Source organism: Streptopelia decaocto (assembly GCF_964273445.1).
Source record: "Streptopelia decaocto genome assembly, chromosome: Z".
Classification (NCBI taxonomy): Eukaryota; Metazoa; Chordata; class Aves; order Columbiformes; family Columbidae; genus Streptopelia; species Streptopelia decaocto.
This window is the reverse complement of record NC_138657.1, coordinates 65,711,519-65,731,722: the sequence shown is the minus strand read 5'-3', so window position 1 is coordinate 65,731,722 and position 20,204 is coordinate 65,711,519. Positions and strand designations below refer to the sequence as shown.

The window sequence follows — 20,204 nt, the reverse complement described above, 5'->3', positions numbered from 1 at the left end:
TGCAATTCATCTGAAGAAGCTTATATAATTGGATTACATTTATATAACCTCCCATCTTGCAATATCTTGGTGCTTCATAGTCTTTTAAAGTGTTTAATTTCACAGGAATCTGGTGAGGTAGATAACTACTGGCCATCTATTTTACAGCTGGGAAACCAAAGCAAAAGAATGAACAGGGGCTGCATTCAGACTGGTTCATATGAGTTAGCTTCACTATCATAAATACCTCCTCCACTGATGCCACAGAGAACCCAGGTCTTCCTGTCTTGTATAAACTGTTCTGAATTGCTGAGCAGCACTCTTAAACCTACGTGCCACAGCAGTTGTGAAACCAAAGGCTTGTGCTGATGGGGAGTGGTCTGAATATGGCCTTAAAGAGCTTGTCCATGATCACGCTGAGTTTGAAGTAAAACAGAAAGTTGATTCTGGATGCTTCCCAAGTCCTGTAGGTCAGGCATGAAAAATCTGGGGAAAGCAGGATTTCTGAAGGTAATCCTTTAAGGTAATAGCAGTTTTAGGTGAGCCACAGGAAAGCTCAGTCCTGTAAATTGGGTTCATAAGGTCCTGTAGGAGCTTTCTGGCAGGTGTTCACAAATCCACATTGCCCTGGGATTCGCTTCTTCCAACAGCCTGTTAGCTCCCTCTGCTCTCCGTGACTACTTTTTTTTTTTTTCCATTTAAGAGACCAAGAGCCTCATTTTCAATTCAACTGAAAATGATTATAATTGATGTGAATTATGCAAAACCTTTTGTCGCATTTTCCATTCTGGCTTGTTCAAAGCCCTGGATCTGAAACGCCACTCTGTACTGCAGTTCCAGGTCTGAATCTGCAGAGCAATCCCATTTCAGAAATCTTTGTCTGGTTGAACATATCAGTAATTATGATTTGTATGAACATAAGTCACTACATTTAAATTTAGTTAGTGGATGAATACCATCAGATTAAACTGTCCTTTAGTAAGTCCTTTGCAATCCATAAATAACTCTGCTGAGAGCATAACAAAGGCCCTTTGTGTTATTGCGCAGTGGAGCCAAAAATGTTCTCGAAGCAAAGTTTGTTTTCAGTATAATTACATACAGCTCATACATGAAACAGCTTGTTGTGCCGTAGCCAAATATGTAGTTCTTTAGATTCTACAAACATCTTCATCTATCTATATTAACAACAGTAACAAATGCATGGTACGACCATTTATATTTCACTGGTTCTTTTCTTTTATTCTATTTGAAATATTACTTCTTGTCTAAGGACACAGTCCTGCAAGAAACTTACTGCTGGCACAAACATCTGCCTGTACAAATGGCCTTGCAGCACTGGGAGTTCAGTCAGTGAACTCAGGACTGTTCTGTTATCTTTTGGGATAGTGCCTGTTACTGATCCTGACTGGAGACTTAAAAATCTGCAGAAAATCTAGCAAATAGATTTTTAAATACTGTGGAAATACTGTGGAAAATAACAACATTTTTTTTCTTATGTTGGGTATGCTGAGAACAGGAGAATGCATTCTGACCTCCCAGTGAAAGCTTAGATGCCTAAGGTTTTATTTTAGAAAACTGAATATATCCTCAGCCACTTCTATCAGCTGAACCATCCTGTCAAGATGGTATGTTTGGAGACTTCTCAGCAACTAAATAATCATTCTGCACTTGAAATAATGGAAACAATTTTGGATCCCCCAATGTTGATGGGAAAACCAGACAATACTCCCTACAAGAAAGTACAATAATTCAGCTAGGAAATTTTGTTCCTTAGTAATTTGTCCTCACATCTCGGCATCCTTCCATTCCAGATGCTGATAGTATCCTAGTTCTCCATTGTGTTATTTCTTGTATTTCAGCATTTAATACCTTTCTTTTTGAGAGGACTAGTGGGAAAATAAGTTATGATAAACCACAATGCTGTCTCATTCCTCAGTAGCATATGTTTCTCTGCCACTACAACATCTGGGTTTGTATGGTTCCAGGAAGAAACACCTTTTACAGAAATAATTGTCCCTGTATAGAAATCTGTAGTCAGTAAAGAGGTGCTATAGCCACTCTATCATCTTCATCCTTACTACTAGTGAAAGGACAAAAGGGATGTGATAGCTATGCCACAGTAAGATGTGGAACAGACCAAAGGACAACTGGTAGCTAAAATACTTCAGAAAAATACAAATGCTGCTCTTCTCTGTTTGGGGTGGGTCACATTCCTGAAGCCCTCAGATCAAAGTAGCCAAGATTTGTGCAGAACACAGTTTACTTTGCTAAGAAAGCATGAATCAGATGCCACATTGGAAAATGTCTCTTACTGTTGGGAAAAATCCCTTTTCATCTCAGTTTCTGATTTTTTTTTTTCTGACCCTGTTCTGACCCTGACACAGCCTACACAATTGGAACAGTATTTAGCTACCAACAGGCTGAGAACTGCATCATCAGAGATTCATAGTCCTTTGTTTCTTCCCTTTCACTTCCTTGCACAGTCCTGGAAAACAGAAAGTATTCTTGCAAGTATTGCTACATAGTCCATCACCTAACCAGGGTAGAGCTAATGCTCAAGCACCACCTGGCCCACCCCTGTCAGGAGAAGAGCAGCTTGTAATTACAAAGCAGTGACTATACAGGAGCTCTGCAGTAGGTTACAGTAGTAGCTTTTTGTCCCCTCCACTTCTATCACCTGTATCTGCTTATGCTCCATGTTCCACACACTCTACTGGTAGCAACAACTGGGAGCAAGGAAGGCATCCAAAACCCTTTTGCATTCCCCCCCCCCGCCAGGCAGGCCAGACCAGTCTTGTCCTAAATCACAATCTTTATAAACACAGCCTAGAAATCATAGAATCATGGAATCATCTAGGTTGGAAAAAAACCTTTAAGATCAGTGAGTCCAACTGTTAACCTAATACTGTCAAGTCCACCACTAAATCAACTACCTAAGAACCTAATCTACATCTTTTAAACACTTTCATTAAACTCTAGAGATCGCCTGTTTACTACTTTGCAGAAAGGTAAAACTTAAATTCTATAAAAATAAGGGAATAAGTACATAACATACAAGGTCCTTAACCATGATAGGCAATATTATTGTATGGGAAGTATAACTTCGCCTGTTTCATGGTAAGGAACATCACAAGGGAACAGATTATTTTACTGGCATAAATTAAATAGAGCCCTTCATCAAAAAGTTAAGGCTTCCTCCAAGAATCAATATGCTTTTTATATTTATTGCTAAATCTCTGGAAATAAAATAATTTAAATGACTGCTTGTCTAAGCAGTTTCAAGCTAGCTAATAAGTTGCACTGACAACAATACATCTTTACCTGAGTGGCAGAGAAGATATGCCCAGCCAGGAGGAGTGCTCTGTGCTAGGGAAGGAAAACTCTATATACATTTCAAACGTGTGCCACAAATAAAGGCTGGCAGATATGGGATACAGCAGAGGACCTACAAGACAACCCTTTTAAGTTTAAAATTGCAGCAGAAAACAAAACTTTAAAATTAACAAAGGAATTTTGGACTCTTGAAACTTCAAACAATGGGCAGTGGAAACTTCAAGCAATGGACTTCTCTGCCAAAGCAGGACTACCTGTAGCAAACTTCAAGGTAATGCTGCACTTCGGTCTCAACACACCATAATCACCCGTGTATCTCTAGAAACTGATAACACACTGGCACTCTGGGCCCTAAAATCTATCTTTAGGCATTATCTGCCTGCACTTCAATAAAAACTTCGGACTTAAATAATGAAAACAATTATCAAATTCACTAGACACTCAAAGGGATAATAAAAACAACCCGAAATTTTTTCTGAGAAGTATAATTAAAATACATGGTATTTAAACAACACAGTGCTCACTGAATTGCAATGCCAGAAGTAGAACTAAACCTCTGCGTTTTACTCAGTTTCCTATGACAGAGCCATAAATAATATTCCGTAGTTCTTCATCAACTAAGTTCCCACTGAATGAGTCTTTGATCTGTGGGCAACTGAAGTACTTGGTTGAAGTTGCTGGCATGATAATTATCTTCCACTCAGCCTATTTCAGGAAACAATTTAGAGGGACTCCTTTGTTCAGCAATGGCTAAAATTGCAGCAAGTCAGTCACAGAAGGACTAAGCCATGCTGAGGGTGGGGCAACAGCTGAGCTGTAGGTCCCATGGGTTCTCCCCGAGTGTGGGAAATAGCACAGATGTAGGGGACTAATCTGAACGCAGAGGAGCGTGTATGTGTAGGCATTCTTTTTTTTTTTTAATACATGTTTTCAACAAACAGAACAGTGAAGAGAAGCTCTGCAGATGCACACAAACAGGGCAGCAAAAAATGCAAGACATGATCAGAAAAACAGCAACAGGAAAACAACCATGAACAAAACTAAAGCAGCTTTTGCGCTGTCTGTGCTGAAAAAGGCTTGGAACTGAGAACAGAGAAGTTTGCTGCTGTTAGTTGAGTTTAAATATACTCAAAGAAATATGCTCAAACTCTCTAAAAGCCCTGTATTGCATTACAAAATACCTCGCTGCATCTTCATTTTATTCTTTTACGGGAAATATCCTGCAATTCCTTCCAAACTAATGCATTATTCATGCCAAAATGGAGAAACAATATTAAGGTAGAAAATTTGGGAGGCTGTACAGGAAATGGAATTAAAATCTAAAATCAGAAGATTATCTGGAATGTATCTACAACTACTTTAATTTCTGGGGTTTGGGTGTATGCTTTTGAAATTGAAATAAGGAATGCCTTCAACTACTTAATTATGAAAGCTGCACAATGCTATGTTTGTACTTCAAGTCTCTATAAAGCTATTGACCAAAAAAACATTCTAGGCTGGAATTCGGTTTTGATACAAACGGACCTCCTTTCCACCTTTCCTAGCAGCCAGACTGCTACTCCAGCATGCAGACTGATGCCTTAGTCTCGCCTGCTTCCTCCTCGTCTTGCCTGTCTATCAGGAAGCAAACTGAATGCACATGCCGACAGCATTAGTGAGAACAGCAGAAGTTGTTACTGACTGAATTCACTATATTGGAAAAGGAACTGGGAGTTGTAGCTAGAAATCAGTGCCAACTGAAAAATGAAAGACAATGGAAGTAAAAAGTATGCAGACAAGGGCTGGTTGAAGATGAAGGTACAAAGACTACTGCTTTGATTTTTTTTTTTTTTAATGATTTTTTTGAAGCAAGAAGATAAAAAAAATCTTTATGTCTATAATGTATATACTCATGAGCAAAGGAGAAGATAACTTGGAACTTAAAAAATATTGTAGGGTCAACATTTTAATTCTATTTTGTCATATACCAAAACCATTTTAAGTCAAGTTATGGTGTTGAAGGAAAATGTAGTAGAGAAAATCTTTCTTTTAATCCAAAAGTGTAATTAAATTTTAATTGGGGCACCCAAAGTGGGCCAAACAACAAGAATACAATTGATGGAATAAGAGAGAATAGAGGAAAACAATAACCAAATTAGGAAGAAAACAAAGGCAGGGAAAGCAGGAGGAAAGAGTGAAACAAACCGCATACCTCTTGCTGCAGTGCTCTGAAACCTTTTCTGTTTCACTATTCTTTCACACTCACTGTGTCCTCCCCAAGGATCTCAGTGTTTCACAACTGTAGAGATGCCTCATCATGAAAATGCATTTGCATCACAGCATATCTTGCATTTTTTCAGCCTTCCTTTTTTTTTGACTTGCTTCACACCTCTGTTGTTGACTACAGTTCATTAAAATTATTTAGAGTGCATTTCTGAGCCATCAGTCTCTCTCCCATGAACTCAGCACTGCAGATTCCCACCCAGCAGTTTCCTGTCCCTCTACAGCTGTACCTCCCATTTCCCTGCAGGCCGCAGCTCCTCTCATTGACAGAGTTTGTAGATGGTAAAATGTATTAATTTGGCTAACTTGGAGAAACTACTTCTTTCATGGCAGTGAAAGATCTAATTACAAAACAGTCCTTTGCCCTTATTCTGGCACCAATTAATTACTCCTGGGCACTGATCCCCTTTTGTTTTGTAGGTTGAAGGCACAGTAGCTCTCATTGCCTCTTTGTACTTTACAAGCCACAGTATTCTGGCAAAATAAATTTGCAGCTGCTCAGTATTTCACAGGGAAAATGTTTATATTATTTAAAAGATTCCCAAAAATTCATTTTCATAATTAAAAAAAAAAGTTTTCCTCTGACCTTTGAGAAGGAAAAGAAAAACCAATCAGCCAACCAACCCATTTTCTTTGCACTTCTATCTAATGTCACTAACACAGTTTTTGTTTCCACTAATAGTAAAGAAGAAATTCGAACAAAATTTTTAAAAGTCTTTGGTTTTCTTCTTTTTTTTTTTTTTTTTTTAATACAAAATCAGCAGGATTACCTGCAGCCCCAAGGGAGTGAAAGGGCTTGGCCTCCCAGTAAGGCCCTGAGCTGACGGGCACAAAGTCCCCGCTTGTCCAAAGAACAGATGTCCAGCTCAGTTGGTGTGAAGATACACAGTTAATCTGAAATTGTGCTGTAAAGATGGGAACTACTAAGTAGACTGTAGGATGGGAAAAATCGTTAAATGGAGGTTAAGAGAACATTTGCTACTGGGTGAAGAGAAACAGAGGGCTTGGGATCCCATCTGGAAGCCCAGCCAGAGCAACTGTTTTGAACACGAGGAACAAAGAAAGGTACAGAGGTCATTCGCTCCTAAAAGAGACACAGCAAAATAAACATGAAATAAACTTGCATTTATTTTTTTACAATGAGGGTGGTGAGGCGCTGGAACAGGTTGCCCAAAGAAGCTATGGATGTTCCATCATTTGTAAGTGCTCAAAGTCAGGTTGGATTGGGATTTGGGCAACCTGGTCTAGTGAAAGATGTCTCTGCCATGGCAGAGGGGTTGAATTTGATGATCTTTAGAGGTCCCATCCAACCTTAACCATTCCTCAATTGTCTTATAAAATTAGGTTTTCCTCCCAAGGTAAGGAAGAAAATGGTTAATGAGGGCTAGCTGATGTATCCATTCCAACTCAAATAAAAGTGTAATGGTTCTTTAAAGAAAAGTCAGTAACATGGTAAATCATGGTATTTGAAGAGTTATGCATAGCTCTCAAACTATAATAGGAACAGCAGCTCAGATTATCTGATTATCTGATATTCAAAGGCTCGTGCCTTGAGAGAAGCTCAGGCAGGGAGAAGACAGCCGGGAAACATCAGTGTTGAGCAGAGGTAGCAGGCTGTAAAACAGTATTATCTATACAAGTCAGAAAATATTAAAGCTAGAAAAGTCTGCAGGTACCCATCTACGAACCACGGAAAGATTGTGTGGCAAACAAGTAGATCCACTGTGACCCCTCTGGGTCTCCTTTCCTCAGTGCTAAGAAACACCCTGACTAGAGCAGTGCCCAGAGGGCTGTGTCCATGTTACCACCTCTTCCCCCAGTATCTGTAAATGCATTCTGGCCGTCACATCTTTTCACTTGCGCCCCTTTTCTTCCCCAACATCTTCTTCTTTCTGCTACTCTTCCTATGCTTTCAGCTTACACCTTAGCTACCTAGATAACTCTTTTTTAGCAGCGCTGATTCAAGTCTGAAACAGGCAGAGTAAAGCAAAGCTTTTAAAGAGCTCAATGCTTGTAAAAGTCAAATCTTGGAGCCACCATGTGCTATGCTCAATCTCCTCTAGCAACAATGTTGTAAATTAAAGTCAGGAGCAGAAACAGAAGGTGCATTTTCTAACTTGGCTTTTTTTTTTTTTCCTTTCCCCTTTTGTGTGCTTGTCCTGATTTATCATTTAGGAGGCAGATTCAGGCGTTTACCACAACAGTAATAACAGCAGCTCTGGCTCATCATCTTAACTTCTTCTTCATCCAAAAAGAACAGTTATTACTATCTTTAATACCACCTAAAAGGCTGCCAAATACAACAGTTTCTTTTATTATTAAGATACAAAACAAAATCAATAACCACTCCTGAAGCTATGGAGAAAGGAAGTAAGAGATGTGGTTAAAATCTCCCTCAACTGCTTTCCCTGCTGTTTTCTTTTCTTCGTGGCTAATAAAGTATTAAATTCCTGTGTTTGGGCTTTGGTTTGGTTTTTGTTTTGGTTTGGTTTTTTTTAGATGTGGGTGTTTGTTGAGGGACATTTGGGTGTCTCTGAATAGCCAGACTTTTAACTATTCAGTGTTGTAGAGTGGGTTATATAAATAAATACTTTTGACCCTCCTGACTAATTTGTTCCAGTAAAACAGGCTTAAAGCTTTTAATTAATACAGGATGCCACTATCGTCTCTCCACCCCCCACAAATGACTCTCTAAACACTGTGCCATTGTTTCTTAATTATTTTCTTCTTTCTGGTACTCTTCCTCTTATTGCTTAGCTGCCATTCCTTGGGTTACCTCCTCATCCTTACTGAGTTAGGAGCCTCAACCATCTCTGTTTTCCCCAGGAGAGAGCTGCTCTTACCTTGATATCCTTTACTGAAATGAAAGGCAGTCCTTTAAGCTAAAACTCAGAGGCTTTACTTTTTGCTTACATAAACCTGAGAAAACACAGTTCTGATGATGATGACAAGATGAGGCCTGAGTGCCTTTTTATAGTTCAGATCATTCATATTCTTGCCTTCAAGATTCTGGCTTACAAGTACGGTATAATTTATTACCCCATTGCAGCTTATCTTTCCCTTCTGGCCTCAGCAGCCACTGGAGCATCTCCATTTCTTCCACAGCATCATTCCACACTGTCTTCTGTGTAGTCACTTTCCTTGGAAAGACCCCCTATGCATGCCAGGCTTCTAGGCATCTGTCCTCTCCCAATTTATTATTCCCTGCCAATATCACAGATTCTAGCTAACATAGAGCCAAAGGACATCACCCAATATTGACACTGCAGAAAGTATCTTATTGATAGACACAAGGAAACATATTCCCATCTCAAAGAAAATATGGAGGTATAATAGTTTGCCTAACAAGGCTGAGGAATCTCTGTTGTTGGACACATCAGAAAAGGGGTGGTAGGGACATTAGTCAGGAACGGCTTACCTGCAGCGGATTGTGTTCTGGGGAAATTATGTTGTGCCTGATCTGTTGAGGTCCTTCCCAGACACGGTTTCTGATTCTGTAATAGAAGTAGCAATATCTGATTCCACCTAAGCCAGGTAAGTCTGAGGTCCGTTCAAGCGGCCACTTAAAAACTGTGGTCAAATTACACCGAAGCCAGGCTCTTGCTAATTGTTTAAAAAAAGAAGACATGTTGCCATCACCTATGGCCCTATTGCAAGTCGCACTTTTTATACCAGCCTTTTACCAGATGCCTTCCCCTGCTTCTTAGTGCCTGCTCTGACTGCAAACACGTCAACAAAAATAGCTTATGTGAAATATTTGCCATACTACTTGGAATGGAAGATGTTCCTTCCCAGTCAGTTAGACTATTCAGGATAGAAAAGTTAAACACATATATGCCTGTAAAATATTAGTGTAATAACAATGCGGATTTGACAGGCTGTGGAGACTCACATTCAGATAGTTGTAATAAGGAATTACAAATCAACTACACTGAAGTTATACTTTTGATGACTGAACTGACATTGAAACTTCTACAGTTCTACAAATTAAAACCAGCTTCCTGCAGTAAAAAATAATTTTTCTTGTCGTATAAAATACATTTGGTACCACTCAGAATGATCAGGAAAATTCCAAATGCAGTTTGTGGAATTAAAATGAAGAGATGCTAAACAAAGGCACCAGATGGAGAGTCTCCTATTATTAACGAGGTCACCAGTGAAACACCCATTCCCAGAAGGAAATGATCAGTATCTCACTGGAGCAAAGGTAAACTAGAGATGAGGTGACAGAAATTTTTGATTCAAGATGTTGACCTCCTCTGACATATCCAATAAAATGGGAGTACATTCCAGCTGAATTCCGTTAGTTGCAACAGGTGAAGATCTTCAGTAGATGTGTTTCTGTCAGCCGACATATTCAAAACTTTGGCTGAAAATTATCAAAAGACAGGACAGGCTAAAGTCTATCAAGTCTTCCAGAAAGCAGGAAACCACTAAAAATAATGCAGTTGTTAATTACAGAAGAATCAGTGATATTATAAATAAGCAGAAATAGAATGATTAACGAGTTTTCTGTGTTGGTAAACAAACAAGAAATTACCAAGCAAAAGAAACAGGGCAATCTTTAAGTGTTTAACAAATAGAAAATAACATAATAATTAAGAAAACAAACATTATATTACTCAAAAGGATACTTTAAACAGTGTAAAGGAAAAATAATAGAATTTAACAGCTACTGATAGCATCAATGAACAATATTTAAAGAAGAGCAAGTTTTTCCCCCAACTATATCTGTCTAATAAAAAACATCTCTCCCTTATTTTAAGCATGGTTAGTATTATATTTTTTATAACTATGGTTATGACAACCTGAATATTTCCAAAAGGAGTCAACATACAGACTATAGCTTTGATACGATTAAACAGAAATGATTTTCCACAGTATGATTACAAGAAATTACCAACAGGAACTTGAATAGCAACTCAGAATTCTTTAGGTCTTGCATCAACAGCAAAGGATGTTAAGATTTGTTTGTCATATGATGCAACTCTAGAAATAAAGACTGTCTGGAAAAGGTGTCAGCTGGTAATTAATGACACACATGAGAAGTCATTAATAAAAACTATTCCTATGGATGACCAGCTTCTCTGGAAAAGAACACAAGACCACAGCACTAAAGCATATATACAATACCATAATAATTAGTTTGCCTTGTGTATGCTACCTCATGCTAAAAGCAAATAGGTGATTGTTAAAATATATTATAATGGCTTATAGTGTCATTAGGTTTCATTTCAGTAATGGAGCACATTTGTTGAACAGATGCTGAAAGTAAACCTTGCTAATATGAGAAGCAGAGCCTGAGCTAGCAACACTGAAGTGCCAGTCTGAGCCCACTGCTGGGTATGGTGTGCCAGCCTGATCTCCTGAGAAAACAAGGCTTACACAATCACCACCCATCAGTCTGTGTCCCTGCCACTCCACACCTGATCATATTTGAACGTGCTGGCCAATTTTTGCACTGAATTGCAAAATAATTCAGATTGGGTGAGTCCAACTGCTGAAGTATCTAAAGGTAAATTATTTTAGCAATGTTGAATCACAAAATGATTCAGATTGGATGAGACCTCAAGAGGTCATCTGGTTCAGCTGGTAAAGTGTCAATGGGTAAATGCATTTTTTACAAGTTTAAAATAAATCTGCCATTAACATACACATATACGCTCTGTATCAGCTGACCAACTAACTAAGACACAAGTACGTGTTTTAACATAGCTTTAGATGAGTCATAACACATATAGATGTTTACCTAGATGTGTTGGCACCTTGTAGGGGGTGCAGGGTGAGTTAGGACATGGAGTTGAGGATATAGAATATAAATGTGTAAGAAAATAGTTTTGAATATTTCTCTTGCTCATAGAATAAATTGTTTGCCTGAGGCATAAATGTAAGGATTGAAAACAGTAAGACTCATTAAATGGTCAAGAGAATAGCAGCACAAAATCTGACACAAGTAACCTTCTAATTTTTCATTTATGCCTACAATCTATAAAGTAATAATATGGATGTTGTTTCTGTTCCAAAGGGCTCACAATCAGAAGGTGAACTTTTGTGCAGAGTATGAGATACAGTCTGACAGCAAAAATATTTCTTTCTAAAAATAAAAGCTGTTCTTTTTTACAAGCCTGATTTTCTTTCAGCCCAGCTATTCATCAGCAATCACGTGACAGTAATAAAGAATCAGAGAAACAACCACTTTCTACAAATGCTGAACATTATTATTTCTAGCACCACACCCTCTCGCATCCCACATCCTTGAACTTTGCTGCTTCACTGCAGAATGCCTACTTAGAGGCTTGCCAAACAGTAATGCCCAGTGACATTACAGAAAAGAAACAAAACTCATCTCCCCTTCATCACTCTCATATAAACTATTAATTCTATCTCCATATGATCTTTCTTGGACTTTGCTATTCTTCAAAATCTGACCATCTGGACTTAAGGAGGGATTTTATCCATCTACTGGGAGGGATGGAGGCCCCTCAACAAAAGATTTGGCTGTCTTTTTACCAGGACTGTTTCACTTCCTCGATGCTGGCCGTGGGATCACATGGCAATTCAGCTGAAGATGGAACCAGATGAAGATACCATCTGTTTCTTCTGTACTGAGTAACTGGATCAGACTCAAGTATGTAGCAGCTTTGGGTGTAGCTATGTCTACAAACAGCAGCTGATGCTATCCGGTATTTCTCCAGAACAGTTTAATCAGGATGAGAACTTCTTTCTCAAGTGAAGCTAAATGTCAGGCCATCTACTGGAGTGTGTAGAGGAGAACACCTCCAATCTCCTAGATGTAGAGGTGCCATTCTGACATACTTTGATATGAACGCTCAGGATGAAGGCTTGTCTGTACCATCAGCAGCATTATTGTGACCTTGCACTCCATAAACTGAGTTTGTGCTGTTGTGTGGAGTGCTCCCACAGTGTTCTGGAGAATTTGGTTGCAAGACTCTCTCACTAGTGTGCATATCTTTACCCAGCAGGCTGTTCTCTGTCTTGAACTGTTTCAAATCTCGCTGCATCCCAAAATGCTGTAACACATATCTGCCAAACTATTGCTGCCATCAGTAGTTATTTCTGCTCAAAAGCTGGTAAGACTTTAAATTTTGCTCTAGCCTGCTGACTTGCAATTTACCAGGAGACAGAATTTCAAAATGCTTAGGAAAATACTCCATGCTTAGTAAATATCATATAAGTCAATTTTTTTTTTTGGTTTGAAGTCTGTTAATACTAGTGTTAGTCTGCCTTGTGTTTTAGCTTCTGCCCCAACTCTCCTCTATGTTAGCGTATTCTGTTGCTGTTGTGCCAACCAAAAATGAATTTTCTAAGATGTTGCTCTTCAAAGGCTTTAAGTATGTCTATACTGCAGCAAGAGCTGGGACTGAATCCTGCACAAATATATACAAGGCAACTTTAACATAAGCAGGTTGGGTATTTAGAAGAGTATAGCTGAAATAGCAGGGAGATTACATAGAGGCTGGAGATACACTAGTTTCTGTGGTGACACTAGCAAGTGACTAAAAAGGCACTGGGCATCCTTGAGATAGTGAGTGAATAACAAAGAAAATCAGTTAAGTATTCATGGGCTTCCCTGACCTGTATGAATGAAGGGCAGAATTATAAACATTGGAATATTTTGGTGAAAAATAAATTATGACAGTGTTCTTGTGATTTTATAAGTCACAGATACTTAATTTGATAATTTATCATGCTTGGAATCTTATGCAATACAGAGAAAGCAAAGAGGATAACTGAACAATTAAAGAAATTTTCTGTCACTCTTTGAAGGTGTTGTCTTGATTGGAGATCAAAGTCCCTGTCTGGTACAACAGCTTTGAAAGCCACAAACAATGCAAACAAATCCTGATGCTTTCTTAGCTGAGTGCAGATTTTTGCCACCTTAATAGATTAAATATATCGGATTCAAGCAAGGACCTCTTGAGTATGGGCTAGAACTGGCACACTTACTCCTTAATCACATAATTGAGTAATTTAGTTCCATTACTCAATCTATTCTTAGCCTTTTAGAGAATGTATTTGGAAATTTTACCATCCAAACTGTGACCCTGAGGATAGCATTGGCTGTGCTTACAAGTTATGCTCATCTCAGCCAGAGTATAATGCAGTGACATAAACTCTGCAGAATCTTGCAGGGGTCATATGGTCTAGAAATGTAATGGAAATGGGAATGACTCAACCAGTTTTCAAAGCTTTCCTCCCTCAGACCAAAGAAACAAGAGCTTACATGTTTATGGGAGATGCCAGGATCACAGACTAAAAAGTAGTTGTGGTGGGTTGACCATGGACACCAGGTGCCCACCAAGCCACTCTATTACAAGGACAAGGGAAAAAGAAAATATTATTAAAGGTTCCTGGGTTGAGATAAGGATAAGAACAGCAAGTACCATCACAAGCAAAACAGACTTGACTTTGGGAAATTATTTTAATTTATTGCCAATCAAATGAGAGCAGGATAATGAGAAATAAAAACAGCTCTAGAGGCACATTTCCTCCACTCCTCCCTTCTTCCTGGGCTCAACTTCACTCCTGATTTCTCTACCTCCTCCTCCCAACTGGCGCACGGGGACAGGGGATGGGGGTCGTGGTCAGTCCATAACACGTCTCTGCCACTCCTTCCTCCTCATGGTCTTACCCTGCTCCAGCATGGGGTGCGTGAGCTGCAGGCAGGTATCTGCTCCACCATGGACCTCCACGGGCCACAGAAGACAGCTGGCCTAGCTATGGGCTGCACCATGAGCTGCAGGAGAGTCTCCTGCCCTCCTTCTCACTGACCTTGGTGTCTGCAGAGCTGTTTCTCTCACATATTCTCACTCCTCCCTCCTGGCTGGTTGTGCACCATTTTTTGTAATTTCTTAAATACATTATGACAGAGGCACTACCACTGTCACTGCTGGGCTCAGCCTTGGCTAGCAGTGGAAATGGCTGGAACCAGCTCTGTTGGACATGGGGGCAGCTTCTAGCAATTTCTCACAGATGTCACCCCTGCAGCTTACCCCACTACCAAAGCCCACATAAACCCAATACAGTGGTCAAAAGCTAAGTGGTCTTCAACCCACTTTTTTCACTCAAAACGTAATCCAGATTTCTTCAGGTCAATCTTTCTCCATACATTCAAATTATTTTAGTATAGGCCTGGTGTGATCTTGCAGACAGACCATGACTGTCAGGCTATAGACCCCTCCATCAGTATATGAGGGACAGAGAGTTTGGAACATGTAAGGCTACTTAAAAACATCTGAACTGTATTCTGGTCATATGTTCCACTGATTAATCAGAAGGCAGACTATAGTCACTGTCACAGGAACTATAATTTCCTTTTTTTAGATTCATGTAGGTATATTGTCTGTTATAACTCAATGCTTGTTCTGTGGTTTGTGGCTTCCCTGCCTACTTACAATGTTCTCAAATAAGTTGAATTGTGGATGTGGCTAAACATATTGCTTCCTCTTTCCTTGAATAATATCTTCCTATGCTCCACTACTGTCTTGATATTGCTGTACAGATCAGTACACTGTATTTAGAGCCAAGTAAACTTTTTTAGATCAATATTTTGAGGAATCTCAAAATATAATGGACTTTTTCACTCTTTTCCTTGAAGAAGATACCATGTTTGGGGAACTGTTTGATAAAATAATTTTTGTGTAATTATGATATATTAAGCATGATAAAAAGTTGTGGGTTTTTGGTGTTTGAGGGTTTTTTTTGTTCTGTTTTGTTTTGAGTTATTTTTAACATTATAAGTATTTCTTGTATTTTTGCACTTGAGACAAAAACAAGTACTTTAAAAAAACCTCTATATTTCTCAAAGCTACAAATTGTTCTTTCTGTCATCAGGATCATTTTCACTAGCCCCATGCACTTGGGTGGAGCACTTAAGAATATGGTGTCTGTAAACAAACAAGTTGAGAAATTGTTTTGTAAACCACTAAAGAGAGCTGCAAACACCATCACTCCGAACTCACTCAGCCTGCAAGACAGGATTGCTCCAATTGCCTCTCTCATTGCAACTGGTTTTTTTATCTACCACAGAGATTTCTGATAAATTTCACGCAATTTAGTGAATTCTTATGAGAATTTTCCCACTACAGTGACAAGTTTAAATGGGAAACTTCTTTTCTTCTATCATATCAAGTTTCAAAGAGGGATTCTTGACTATTACCAACATAATTTTTACTCCATTAAGTTCACGCTACCTTTCACTTAAACAGAAAATCTAACTTGGCCAGTGTACTTTTTTGGTTAAAACAGAGAATATGAACTTTTATGAATTATTCCTTTCAAGGAAAGACAGATTTGTGTTTAAACTACTGGGTCCTCTCAGAAGTAAGCAAGAGATTGCATTACATGTTCAGTTTATCATACATTTGTAAAACTTACCACACAGTATTAATGCCATGTTCTACAACTGCAATAATATTTGGCTGCACAAAATTCTTCAGTTTAGAGCCAGTATAAATATGCAAAGTATACAGTTTTCCTCCATAAAATAGATGAGCTATTACATGCACTGCAGCTATACTGGTTCTGTTGTACAATGCAATTCCTTGTCCTTGGAAAGTATTCCCAATCTCTTATGTCAGAGATGTTAAGGGCAGGCACTTTCAGAATTTCAAGTGCAGATACAACTATTACTAGAAAGTATGCTTTTGGGTGGATGTTGCATTGCTACTAAGCCATCACAAAGTCAATGGTGCTTCCATGCATCCAGCTTCTTGTCTCACTTCACACAGGCATACTCTCAAAAACACTCTCAAGACTTTTGCTAGAAAGAAGACTCCCACTAACAGCAAACAGACATTGCTATTTGGCTGGCCCACATCAAAATTTGAATCATATTGTCAACAGAAACCTATTAAAAATGCTTGTCCAGCATAGCTGTGTTAAGCACAATATTTAATAGCAATTTCAGGACACCTAAAATTACTTGTGATCCTGTGGTTCTTTGAAGCATGGTATTGAATATCCTCCCCCTTCATCTTGATTACTGTAAGGAATTGTGCAGCTGGTTAACTGAGAATACAATAGTCTTGTCTTTGGACAGAAATCATGTTACAACAGCAGTTGTTTGGAACTGATCAAGCTTTAAATCAGGCTTTGCAGATGAGACCAGGTTTTCTCAAAAAGGCTTTGTACTAAAGCTAGTTTATTCAAAGTGCTCGAAGATTCACATACAGAAGGGTATAATTTCAGTTCAGTCTGCCACAGGTTGCAGGAGTCACACGCTAGATGCTGGAATGTTTGTACAAACACTTAGAGGAGTATTTCTGTTCTTCTTCACATCACCAGCATATAAAAGGCAATTTAGGCAGCACTGGGTGAGATCACTTTGCAGTGGTTCAGGTTACTCAATGCACAGAGGACCCAACCTTACACACTCAGCAATTACTAATCCACCCCTCATATGTGCAAGTAAGTACCTATGTGCAGTTCCATAGGGTTTCATCCCATCACCAGCCTGGTTCTGCATTTATTACATATGGATCTGTCCAGGCAGGCTACCTTTTGTGCTGCAGTTTCCTTGTTCTCCCAACACCAACCTGAAGTGAGATCACGCCTGAGAACCAGCAGACACAGGCTCAGTGAAATGATACTGTAAGGCAGAAAAAGCACACAGTGACTCCTAGAAATTTGCAAACCTACTCTTCACTGGCTTACTAATTCAGGATCTTATTAAATATTGCTGCTTGAAGACTGCCCAGGGACAGAAATGACTCAAAGTACTTCCTGCCTCAAAAGTTCTGGCGCTTGACTGAGTTCTTACAAAAAAAATAGGACATCAATCAAATTCCTAACCTTACATTTCAGCTCACTAGTGACAGGATGCTTGTGGCTCTCAAAAGGTCTTGGCTGTATAAAATGTAATAATCCAGCTTACTGGCTGAGTAACTGCTACTTCCAACAGCCTTGTTGGTGAGGTTAACTACGCGTCTCACGTGTATAGTTTCCACGATAGTGATGGGATCCTCATGTGCTGAAGTGCCATGTCCTGGCCAGCAGTGTGGCAGCATTTCCCTTCCCTCCAGACAGCTCGGGTTTTCTTCAGAGACACTTCCCAGTAGTTCTTCAGTTGCTAAAACCTTGTCACCTTTTAAAAGTGTAGGAATCAATCACAGGTCAGGTTGACTGAGTGCTATCTAACCCACTTCTGCTTATTGATGAAGAGTACACCCTACCACCAGCCATGTTCAGAAGGCAATTTAGGTCTTTCAGAATGTAATTTTAATTTTTTGCACATTGATTTGGTAGAAACCATTGATGTATTTCCTTTAACCATCCCTAAGAAAAATTCGCCAATATCTGAAAAGCCTGCCCTTCACATTGTTAAGACTGACAAGCTATGCATGCCCCCAATACAGAGTTCATATGAAAGCTACCTCAATGCTCCTTGATAATGTGATTTTGAAAAATTACTATTTCCTTCCAGGTTTTTCTCTAAGGGTATGATTTTGTCAAAACGCAATAGCTGTTGAGCGCTGATGACACAGCTTTTCTGCTGCATGAAAAGAAGCCTATCGGAAAACTGATTGTAGCTGAGTGATTCAGATGTTTTCAGCCAGATCCCAAATGTTACATTTACCCATTATCTTCTTTAAATCACACCTGCTTGCCCCTCTGCTATCTGAGAACAGTCAGGTTAACACTGCTTCAAAGACCTCAGCCTCTACTGTAATGTACCTGAAATACTAAGACTCTGATCCTTTAGCTGATGAGAAATTTTGAATCCATGTTTAATTCTCTTAAGCCTGGAGATACAGACACACTGTTGAGTCTTCATTGCTTTAATATTTCTTTGATGCATTACTAAAGACAAAATTGGATTGCTGCTTACATTCATCTACTGAAAATTTGTTTTTAAATACTTAACAGAAAGAGACGCTATTTCCTTCACTAATGCATTATTCGCTTGCTTGCTTGGCCACTTCACATGGGGTATAATCAAATCTTCAAGATCATTTCACAGGTGCTTTGATCTGATACCTAAATTTACTGTAGCAGAAAAGAATGCTGTTCTCTGAGATGTACAGCACACATCACCCTTAGCTCTAGAATACAGATATGGTCCTTCCTCTGCACAGTGAGCCATAATTTCCCCCTTTTTTCTAACAGCTGTGACTTTGTGTATTCAAGACGCAACCTTGATTCTTCTGCATGTATGAGCTTGCTTTGTTAATGGCCAGAGAATGTTTGGCTTGCCAAAGGCCCTCCTCGAATACTTTAACCTCCAAGGACAGGATGCTAGTCAATACAGTAACTTTAGAAAAAAGCGGTGACTCACTCTTGCTTCTCTGGCAAACTCAACCAAGAATGTTTTATTTCCCCAGTGCTTCCTCTAATTTGGAGAAGGACAACAATATAACAGATGGGCCAAGGCATATTGTCTACTGATCTTATTTTTGATGCAAGTATTTTGGGATTGTTATAGCAATTCTTTTTTTCATTTATACAAGAGGAGAAATGGAATATCCCAAAGGGCACCAGGAAACTGGCCCTTGGCCTGAGAATTGCAGGTGGTTAATCATTCCTTTCAGACATGCTTATTAAGAGTTTTCTGTGCAAGCTTACGGTAACCTATGTGCTCTGCAAAACACCTGGATACCTTGGAGAGCACTGCAGGCACTGCCAATTCTTAAGTAGGACTGGCCAACATGAGCATACAATGCTGCATCTCAGCGCTGCTCAGTTATAGAAGTACACAGTTGCCCATAAAAGCTATTTCAGAGCATGCCCTTGTCTCCAGTCTCATCACAGATGCTGCCCTCTTTTTGCAGCCTAACCACAAGTGCAAGCTCAAGGTGCATGGCATGCCGCTAGGCATTCTTGATGACAATCTTTGAAATATTTTGGTTTAATCTCTAGACAGAATTAAGTCACACAACTAAAACAAGCTGCCGAAGCACCAGATCCTTTCCTATTAACCATGCAGAAAGCCACTTTACGGGAAATGCAGGTGTGCATATCACTTCCCAGTGGGAGGATTTGTTGCCTAGATGGACCTCCATACTTAAGCCGCCTGTCAGCCTTGGGGCAGAGGCCTTGGGAAGCAGCAGCAGCTGCGGGTTCGTGGGGATCCGGCAGGGGAGCTGCAGGGCAGGCGGGCCCAGCCCAGTGCGCCTCACCAGGCTGACGGGCCAGAGCCGCGGCAGGCAAAGCCAGCGCCGCCGCACAGACCGTGTGCCCTGCCGAGCGGCGGCGCAAGCACGGCGGAGGAGGAGGCCGACTGCACGGTGAGCAGCCCGGCCACGCTGCACCTCCCCCGGAACCGCCCGACCCAGCCGCGCCCTCCAAGGCCTAACGGCTCCGGCCGGCACGTGCCCTTCCCGGCGTGCAGCGCGCGGCGCCCGAACGGCCGCGTCGTACGTTCGAAGGCCCCGCCCCGCCCACCGCGGGAGAGCGAGGAGGGAGGGCGGGAGACCGCGAGCGTGGCCGGCGGAGATGGGGCGGGGCGGGACGCGAGGTTCCGCCTATCTTCCTCCGCCGGAGAAACCGCGGCGACAGCCAATGGGGAAGGCGTCCCGCGGCAGGGGGGCGGGGCTCCGGGAGGCCGCGGGGCGGGGCCGGCGCTGAGTTGCCGCAGCGCCACCGCCGCTTGTAAACAGATCCTGCCCCAC

The 20,204-nt window shown here is 40.3% G+C and overlaps 1 protein-coding gene across 1 annotated transcript in view; it reads right to left on the bottom strand.

Moving 5' to 3' along the window:
- The window catches only part of DMGDH (dimethylglycine dehydrogenase), a gene marked incomplete at its 5' end in the record, with an annotated part of 92,475 nt that overhangs the window by 71,933 nt on the left and 338 nt on the right, over positions 1–20,204 (bottom strand). The gene's annotated exons all lie outside the window — the stretch shown is intronic.